The sequence below is a fragment of the Podarcis erhardii genome (genome assembly GCF_964252035.2).
Source record: "Podarcis erhardii genome assembly, chromosome: 6".
Classification (NCBI taxonomy): domain Eukaryota; kingdom Metazoa; phylum Chordata; class Lepidosauria; order Squamata; family Lacertidae; genus Podarcis; species Podarcis erhardii.
In genome coordinates, this window is record NC_138510.1 from 82,657,442 (window position 1) to 82,667,380 (window position 9,939).

The following is a 9,939-nucleotide window of genomic DNA, read 5'->3' on the forward strand; positions in this document are numbered from 1 at the left end:
AGTTCACTTCAGTCTGGCAAGGCAACTCAAACCCGGGAATCGGCTGCCACAGGAAATAAGTGTGTGTTAAGGGAGTCTTTACTAGTCCCGACCATGTAGCGGATTCCTTAATCCTGTATACTTAAAGTTATAATTAGGAAAAGGACAATCTGAACAGATGGTGTTGTTTAATATACTCATTAATGATGTGGAAACAGAGGGTGAACAATTTGCAAGTGACATAATTATTTAGGATAGATATAATTAGAGGAAAATGGGCCTTAAAAGCCAAATGAGTGGTTCGATAGCGTAATGGCCAATTGGCGGTGTGTGTCTGACGGGGGGCGGGGGGAATCCATATTGATCCATTCAAAGTGGCGTACATAAAAACAATAATTTGAACCACTTGCATCCTGTGCCGAGACTCAATTTGCTTGTACCCATATCAAAGCAGAAATGCTGACATGATCCTGCCACTTAACGTGGCAAGCTGGAGAGCTGGTTTAAATGTGAATAAAGACCTAGGCAAAGGTTTTAGTGCTCTGGTTGGTTTATGCTGCATTCATAGGTGCCAGTAAGGGTATTCACACAGAGAGATGCATGGGTTTGTTTTGTTAATAATAACAACAATAAAAACACCTAGTGAACACATTTAAACCAGAACTTAGGCTCTGTACATTGTGGAGTAAATGGATGCAGAATCTGTGGTCCTTCAGATGTCATACTACAACTCCCATCAGCCCTTGTCACTGGCTGTGCTGGCTGGGGCTGATGGTAAATGGAGTCCAGTGGCTGCTGGAGGAGCCAGCGGATGTTGGAGACAGAATACGCAACAAGCTTAAATGGGTGAAAGTTGATTCCTCACCTCGGTGAAGATTTTGAAGCAGCTGTTTGGGAATCAGATGTTCCACAACCTCACTGGATCACCATTACTGTGATTCTTGGAGCAGGGCAGGGATGACAGTGAAAATTGGTCTAAGAACAATATAAATCTGTTGTAAGTGGATGTACTCTACAGATGGATTTTGAAATATACTTGGAGCCGAGTGTGGATTTCATGCTCTTTATTCAGCTCATAGTAGTGAGGAATGGAAGTTCCCCTGAAGTGTCTGCTTTATATACATTATTTACACAATGGGCCCCATGTGACTGGCTAATTCTGGGATTCTCCTGTAGGCCAATCAGGTTGCGGGTTCACTTCCACCTGGAGTTGGATTGTGTGGCTCCTGAGGACCAATCAGACTGCTGCATTCTGGATCCTATTCTAGGACCAATCAGACTGCTGCAATTTGGATCCTATTCAGCTCAGTACATAACAGATCTGCACATGGATCTGGTGATCTACGAAGATATCACAGTTTAAGGATGTTGAACCCCCTCTTTGGGGGCCTGATCCGGCCCTCTGGCACAATGTTCTCTGGCCCTCGCAATACACCGTTAATTTGGGTGGTAGCAGCAAAAGCAGGGATAAAGTCAACACAGGACTGGGGTGGGCAGTGCCCAATGTCTTTATGGGAATGCAAATCACCACCACCCTGGTCATCAGACTTATGAGTGGAAAGCACAGGGGTGCCCACACCTGCTGCCAGTATGCAGGCCCCCAGAGGACTGGCCAAAGGTGAATGTGACCGTTGAACCAAGAAAGCTTAGCCACCCATTCTATAAATGCAATTCCACCGACCTGGGGAAAGTAACACACACCCCTTTGCAGCCACTCAGAAGATAATATGGGAAAGTGCTGCTCAACTTCTGAGTTCACCCCAAAAGAAACAACACCCTCATCAGTAGGTGCAGTTCTAAGGCCCTATATACCAGTGGGGCCTTTGGTAATGTGGCACCCTGACCAAGGACAAAATTTGCTGCCGCCACCCCTACATATTTCTTATTTTCATAATAATTCTTTTTGGGTACATATCGTGTCCTCCCTAAAAGAGGACACGTGTTGCAGTGAGACCTGGAGACTGACCTCTTAGTTGTGGGTGGGTATATTGGACAGCCACAACACCCGATTGGTAGGTCCCTCGATGCTGGGTTTCAATCTGGCCAATGGGGTTGCAGTCTTAACGGATCAAGGGACCTATATAAACGCATGCACATGACCGAAAGTTTCCTCTTTCGGCTCATGCATCGGAACACCCGCCCACCTCTCCCTAATTTTAGGGCCTTTTGTGATTGACCGTGCTATGCCATCGTGTGTCGTCTGTCATTGAGACAGGGGCACGACAGGAATTTTCCCACTTGGCTGATGCCATTTGGGTTTCACCTGCCGCGTAGCAATTTGTCACAACTTGTAAGGTTGTGGATAGGCACTGGTTCATGTGATAGGGATGGGAGAATGCTCTCGCCATCCCTATGTGAAGGGTATTCCGTTAAAGGAATCCAGGGACTCAACTTGGTTTGGCCAACCCCCAAAAAGGGGTTGTGCCCGTGCCTGAGTCCAGGTGAGCATCTGGGGCGTGAATAGAGTCTGCTCCCAGGCTTTTCACCTTCCTCAGGTGTTCACCCTTGGCTGACCTATGATAGAGCTCTGGGTCAGGGCTACCTGCAAGGGTGTAGGGAGCTAGTCGAACCAGAGCCTATGCAACCACTCACTTTTCTGTAATCAACAAAGTTGTGGCCTAAATTCTGCCAAAAACCAGAACTAAAATTTGAGTCAAATGTGTCTTTATTTAGGAGGGAGGTCTCTGGGTCTGAACACGCAATTGCTTTTTTCATTTTTTAGATCTTCTCAGTAGGTTGTTGGTATCCATCTGTTTCGGGAGACAATGGAAGAGTACAAATTCATGGGTAAAGTCAAACAGAAAGTTACAGTGCCTGCTATGGTTGAAGAAACCAATATAGGAGAGACATGTTTTATTCTCAGTAGGTACCCGTATAAATATAGGTTTTAGCACTATCGTTATTATTTTGCACCCTCTTCGTTTGGCGCCGTGTGTGGGATAATCGCTCGCACTGCCCTAAATCCAGCACTGCGTATACATAAAGGTGGCATCACACCACTTTAAATAGTCATAAGGAGACATGGCTTTCCCCCAAAGAATTCTGGGAACTATAGTTTGTTAAGGATTCTGAGAGTGGTTTAACAATCAGTCTGTCTTCCCAGGGAATTCTGGCAATTGTAGTTCTGTGAAGGGAAAGGGCGTCCCCCATTGACCCTCAGCACCCATAATAATCTACGGTTCCCACAACTTGTTTCAAATGTTCAGTACAAATGGGGCATACATGGAGTTAGCAACAATCTTTCTGGAAAGGCTTCCATGTCTTTCCTTTACAAAGAAGGTGAAGCGTCATCTGGTATGGATTCCGGAGGCTATTTTGTTCCTTATGATGGAGAATAAAGAAGCCTTCTTTCCAAAAACCCGAAAAACAAAAACAAAGGGGAGTTGGCTGCTTATGAAAATGATCAGATTTCCTTCAGCGGCTCAAAAATATCCTGAGGGCAAAGAAGGAGGGAAGAGTTGTTGCTGTAAAAAAATAAAAAAAAAAAATTGGCAGGAGGTGTGAGAATACTTGGCATTTAGCAGCTTTATTTATTAATTAAAATGTTTATATCCCACCTTTCAGCCCCAAAGGATCCCCTAAGGTGGCTCACAAAACATTAGTCAAGAACCGCAACGAAAAAGGAACATGGACAAACCTAGACAAACCTCCAAACTAACAGCACAAGCCTGCGCATATTTACTCAGAAGGAAATTGCTATGGCTTACACCCTTGTGAGTGTATTTGGGCTTGCTGCCTAAGAGACGCTGTTGTACATGTTCAGTAACCTTCTCAAGGGTTTTCAGAAACCCTTGCAATAATTCGGCAAGGGAAATTGGGATTATTCCCATGCTGCAGATGGGAAGACTGAGACTTTCTGGGAGAAGCCCTCTAGTATCCTTAAAACGGTTGAGATCCTTTGGGAAAACCCATAGAATGCATAGAGCAGATGGGGCTGAACTCTTTTTTCCCTCTACCTACTGTTCTTCTAAGGACAATTAACTTAAGGGCACTTTAAAAGAAGACATGGGACGCGGATGGTGCTGTAGGTTAAACCACAGAGCCTAGGACTTGCCGATCAGAAGGTTGGCGGTTCGAATCCCCCGGGACGGGGTGAGCTCCTGTGGCTCTGTCCCTGCTCCTGCCAACCTAGCAGTTCGAAAGCACCTCAAAGTGCAAGTAGATAAATAGGTACTACTCCAGCAGGAAGGTAAACGGCATTTCCATGCGCTGCTCTGGTTCGCCAGAAGCTGCTTAGTCATGCTGGCCACATGACCCAGAAGCTGTACGCCGGCTCCCTCAGCCAATAAAGCGAGATGAGCACCGCAACCCCAGAGTCGGCCACCACTGGACCTCAAGCTCAGGGGTCCCTTTACCTTTAAAAGAAGACACAGTTGTGTATTTCCTCTTTGTGTCCTGTAGCAGAGCAAACAGAGAAAGTCCCCACTATGCTTTCTACAAGGAACAGCCATCCTGGCATTCACATAAATTACTTTAAAGAAATAATAGATCTCCAAGGACTCTCTCATGGATTAAGTGCCGGGAATGAAATATTGTATTGTGGCTTCGGTAGGACATTAAATAACAGTGAATATAAAAGACAATAATCACGACCTCTGGAAAATGGAATTAATTTATTGCCCTCTTGAACAGCCTAAGCATTTTAAACTGATTACATTTCTATGGTGTGGGGCATTAAGGATTTAAGCACATACCGCTGGAATTATTTTAAATCAGTGGTCAAATTGCACTTTAAGGGTATCAAGGAGGCAGTTAAATTAGGCCAGAGATGGGGAACATGTAGCGCTCTGGATATTTTTGGATCACAACTCCCATCATCTCTGATCACAGGCCCTCCGGACTGGAGCCGATGCAAGTTGGAGAGATTCCAGATAGGCCTTTATTGTGGGAGGGACTGCACCCCACCCAACTCCTTGAACATGCAATGTCCACACAACATTCCTGGCATCAAAATGCTAGCCCATGCCCCATGCCTCGCTTTATTCCTTTATTTATTTCATCCATAGCTTGCCTTTCCTCAAAACAGCTTAAGGTGGAATAAGTACAGTACACAGATCTCCCTACCTGCCCCTCTCATTTTGCAGGCTGAGAGACTGCAGCTGGCCCAAAATTACCCCGTGAACTTTGTCGCTTCGAATTCTGGTCTCCCAATTCCTAGTCCTACACTCTTGGCCACTATACAGTGGTACCTCGGGTTAAATATTTAATTCATTCCGGAGGTCTGTTCTTAACCTGAAACTGTTCTTAACCTGAAGCACCACTTTAGCTAATGGGGCCTCCTGCTGCCGCCGCGCCGCCGAAATACAATTTCTGTTCTCATCCTGAAGCAAAGTTCTTAACCTGAAGCACTATTTCTGGGTTAGCAGAGTCTGTAACCTGAAGCGTATGTAACCCGAGGTACCACTGTACTACATTACATTCATTCATTCATTTGGAATTTCCATTATTGCGGGGCGGGGAATCTGATGATGATGATGATGACAACCACAACCCTGTTGCCTGTTTGTGATATCTGAGCAACCTACTTTCAAATTAAGCCATCTTCTAGAAACACGCTTAGGGTTCAGCAACACCTGGAGGGTCACAGTTCACCCCCCCCCCTGCATTAAATAGACCATATATTGATCAGATAAGTCACAAAGCAAAGCAGCATGATTGGGGGAGAGATGTAGAAATCTGCCGACCTGAGTGCAAGAAAGAACTCAAAGAGCATGCATTTTTATGTATGCATGTATCAGATTTTTGTGCACCCCCTCCCAGCAACAAGTTCCTAGCCCATAGGATTAATGAAGATATGTTTTAATGTGGGCAATGTCTGGTGAAACATCCCAAAATCAGTATTTTGAGGGATAGGGCTTCAGTCCCCTACGTAGTTCTCAACTCCTCCATGTGTAGCAAAGCCAGAATAAATTCTGTAAATATGTTAGGAGGGGGTGGGGATATGCAGGTTACAGAACTGATGCAGAATCTGAATTCTCTGGGTACAGAGAATGGCTCCTAGCAGGAAATGATGATCAAAAATATCAGGCTCTCAGCAAGCCTGACTCTGCAAGGAAGCTCCCCTTCCGTCTATATTTCCCATCCCATGGGAAGGGTAAATTTGCATGAAGGCAGGGGGATGAGTAGAGAGGCTGGGGCAAGGCAACTCCAGTGCCTGCGGTTTGAAATGGGGCATGGATTTCTCCATTCCAAATCTGAATTTGCACCATTACTATTTCTTACATACAGTACCTACCAGAGAGGAAGGACATTCTGCATGGAACAGCATCTGAACCAGCCTTACTTAGCTTTCAGAAAAGGGCTTGGGGGAAACTAGAAAAAAAGGGGGGGAGAATCTATCAATAGCTATTGATACCTAAACAGAACCCCTATTTGCATTTTGAGGACAAATAGGGAATGTCAAACACCTGGACATCAGCTTGTGAGCTTTGTAGGCCATTGGCTAGCTGGAGATGGAAAATGGATGCTGCAGAATATACTCATTTACTGAGTAGTAAACCCCTATCAGGCTCAATGGGGCTTACTTCTGAGTAGGTTTGTATCAGACTGTGCTGTAGAGAAGACTTTAGTATTGTCCAGCAAGGCAGATGTGTAAAAATAATAGATGCTTTTCTTTCAAAAACAGCCACTTTTCTTTAAAATCCAAGTGCATGCATTTCTAAATTTCAATTAGTAATGTTTATTTTTTAGATTTAAAAAGCCACCTTAATTTTTAAAGGAAAAACCCCCTATCCAATTTATCCCTTCATTCTGGGGGTAGAATTGGAACCTTTCTTATTCCTATGGCGAGGAGGTGGCACCAGATAGGACATTAACAGCCACGCAGAGGGCTGAAAGACAAATCCCATTAATTAGATCCATTTTAGGATTTAGGCATACGTAACAAAGAGCTGAAAACGCCGCAACCCTCCCATGGCCGGGACTTGATTTACAGGGTTAGCGGTCAGACTGACAATTGAAATCAAACTGCACGTCGGTTTCTCAACACCCCAGGCAAGTGGGTCAATTCTTCCGATTGGTTATCCCAAGAGAGGAGTAAAGGGTGGGCGGGGGGAGGACATATTGTGGCGTAGAGCACCTGTGCTAGCTGTCGGATCAATAGCCTCTATCAGCAGGGCTCTATTTAATGAAGCCTGAACTGGTGTCACAGGCCTGCTAACAGCTGCAACTTAACACCGATACCAATAGAAACAGCCTGCAAGCCCAAATAATTGCTTCATTCTCCCCCCGCCCCCCACCAAAGAGATTTATGAACATATTGTATTGTGTGCCTAAGACGGCCGGCTGTCAAGCCCTTGAAAGTTTAGGGAGAAATTCTCAGGTCATAAGGAGGACAGTGAAATACAGCACCAAGATAGGAGGCGGTGCAGAGAGCAGTGGCTTGCTTCTTTTCTCTCTCCATACAGATACAAGCTAATGTTGGTTTTATTTATGTAGCTCTTCTAGAACACAGCTCCATGCCCCACATATGAAAGGGGGTATCCGTATAGTTAAAGCTATGGTTTTCCCAGTAGTGATGTATGGAAGTGAGAGCTGAATCATAAAGAAGGCTGATTGCCAAAGAATTGATGCTTTTGAATTATGGTGCTGGAGGAGACTCTTGAGAGTCCCATGGACTGCAAGAAGATCAAACCTCTCCATTCTTAAGGAAATCAGCCCTGAGTGCTCACTGGAAGGACAGATCCTGAAGCTGAGGCTCCAATACTTTGGCCACCTCATGAGAAGAGAAGACTCCCTGGAAAAGACCCTGATGTTGGGAAAGATGAAGGGCACAAGGAGAAGGGGATGACAGAGGGCGAGATGGTTGGACAGTGTTCTCGAAGCTACCAGCATGAGTTTGATCAAACTGCGGGAGGCAGTGGAAGACAGGAGTGCCTGGAGTGCTCTGGTCCATGGGGTCATGAAGAGTCGGACACGACTAAATGACTAAACAACAACAACAACAAATCCTTTGGGGGAAGAGCTCAGTGCTGGATCACAGGTTTTGCTTGCAGAAGTGGTCCTGGATGAATCCTCAGCTTCTCTGTTGAGCTAGACTGTATGAGGTAGCTTCCTATGTATGAAAGGAAATTCTCAGAGATCTCTGAAGGCTACATAGGGCTGTGCCCTCTGCATAAAGGGAAAAGGATACAGGGCTGCTGAGTTCTCGTTGTTGACATCCATCAGTCTTGAGACAGTGGAGTGTGCCTCCGGGGGTGTAGTCAAACTGCCGCATGAGCAGCACGAAAATGGTCTCTGGGACGCAAGCCTGGGCAGTGTGCTTGGAGGTCCTGGGCTGACCTGACGACAAGACCTTGGCCTCGCTGATGTGGTCCAAATGAAAGCTGAGTAATACACTTGGCACAAGCTTGGCTGCAGGAGTTGCCAGAAGGAGGTGTACAAGTCGCCACCCAACTGTCTTATGCATGGTCTCCCATCTTTCAGTCTCCGGTGCTGGGCAGATCTGGATGGTTCTTAAAAGATCAACCAGTTATCCTCTTCGTCTTAAAGCTACTGAAAATGCATGCATTCTTGGAATATATATAGAAATGAAGAAATTGAAAGGAAAAGAGGCAAGAGGAAGGAAACTACTAAAAGTAATATCAACATGATGCTGGAATGGAAGGGGGGGATAAAAAAAAACAAAGAAATGAAAAACTTGGTGTTTTACTCTAGAAGAGCAAAGAATGAAAGACCATGCCAGGACTACAGTTCCTCAAAGGAAGAAAAAGATAGCATGTTGTCAATGGGTGACAAGACTGCGAATGGGAAAAGGATGGATTGGTTGTGTTCACCAAGACAGTCATCCAAGGGAAACTGGCAGCTGTGCTGAAAGATGGGAAATAGTGGGATGCCAGGGAAAAAAGTACACGCGAAGCTGTGAACACAAAAACAAAACAAAAAAATAGCTGAGATAGAGAAAATGCACTTTCCTTGGAAAACAAAAAAAAAAAAAGATATGGTGCTTTTGGGGGGGGGGTTGCAGCTGTCAAGGTAGCATACTTGTGGAGCCATTGTGTCAACTATAATAGGGCCACGGTTAACACATTTTCGAATAGACACTCAGCTTCAGCACCACTTTCATGCATACACAGGGTGGATATTTCTATTTTGCTCTGCTCATGACCTTCCCTGACATATCTGGTTGGTCATTGCTGGAGGCAGAGTACTGAACTAGGTGGACCTCCAATCTAATTTGTCAGAGGGTAGAGCTACCTTCTCGTTCTGATCCCATCACATACTACAAAATATCATGGCATGGAAACTGGTGGTCTGAATCACTCCCATCCTCACCTCTTGGGCTTTGAGTAGCTAGATGTAGTGACCATGACAGCGCAGGAGCATCTCACGGAGTGGAGTTTTATTAGCCGAATTCAATACAGCACCTTTTCTGAAGGAGACAATGAACTGCGGCTGGGGATGTGTTTGTGTATCTATTTGAAACAGTGTAATTCATAAAAAAGGACGCGATTGGTGCTGTGGGTTAAACCACAGAGCCTAGGACTTGCCAATCAGAAGGTCAGCAGTTCGAATCCCCGTAACGGATGAGCTCCCGTTGCTCGGTCCCTGCTCCTGCCAACCTAGCAGTTCGAAAGCATGTCAAAGTGCAAGTAGATAAATAGGTACCGCTCCGGCGGGAAGGTAAACAGCGTTTCCGTGTGCTGCTCTGGTTCACCAGAAGTGGCTTAGTCATGCTGGCCCCATAACCCGGAAGCTGTACTCCGGCTCCCTCGGCCAATAAAGCCAGATGAGCGTTGCAACCCCAGAGTCGGCCACGACTGGACCTAATGGTCAGGGGTCCCTTTACCTTTAATTCATAAAAGACACCCTTATCTCTCTCACCCTGACCTAGCCACTGTGATCCATGCGACGGTCACCTCCAGACTGGATTATTGTAACTCGCTCTACGTGGGGCTGCCCTTGAGACTGACCCAGAAACTCCAGCGGGTGCAGAATGCCGTGGCGAGACTCCTTATGGGG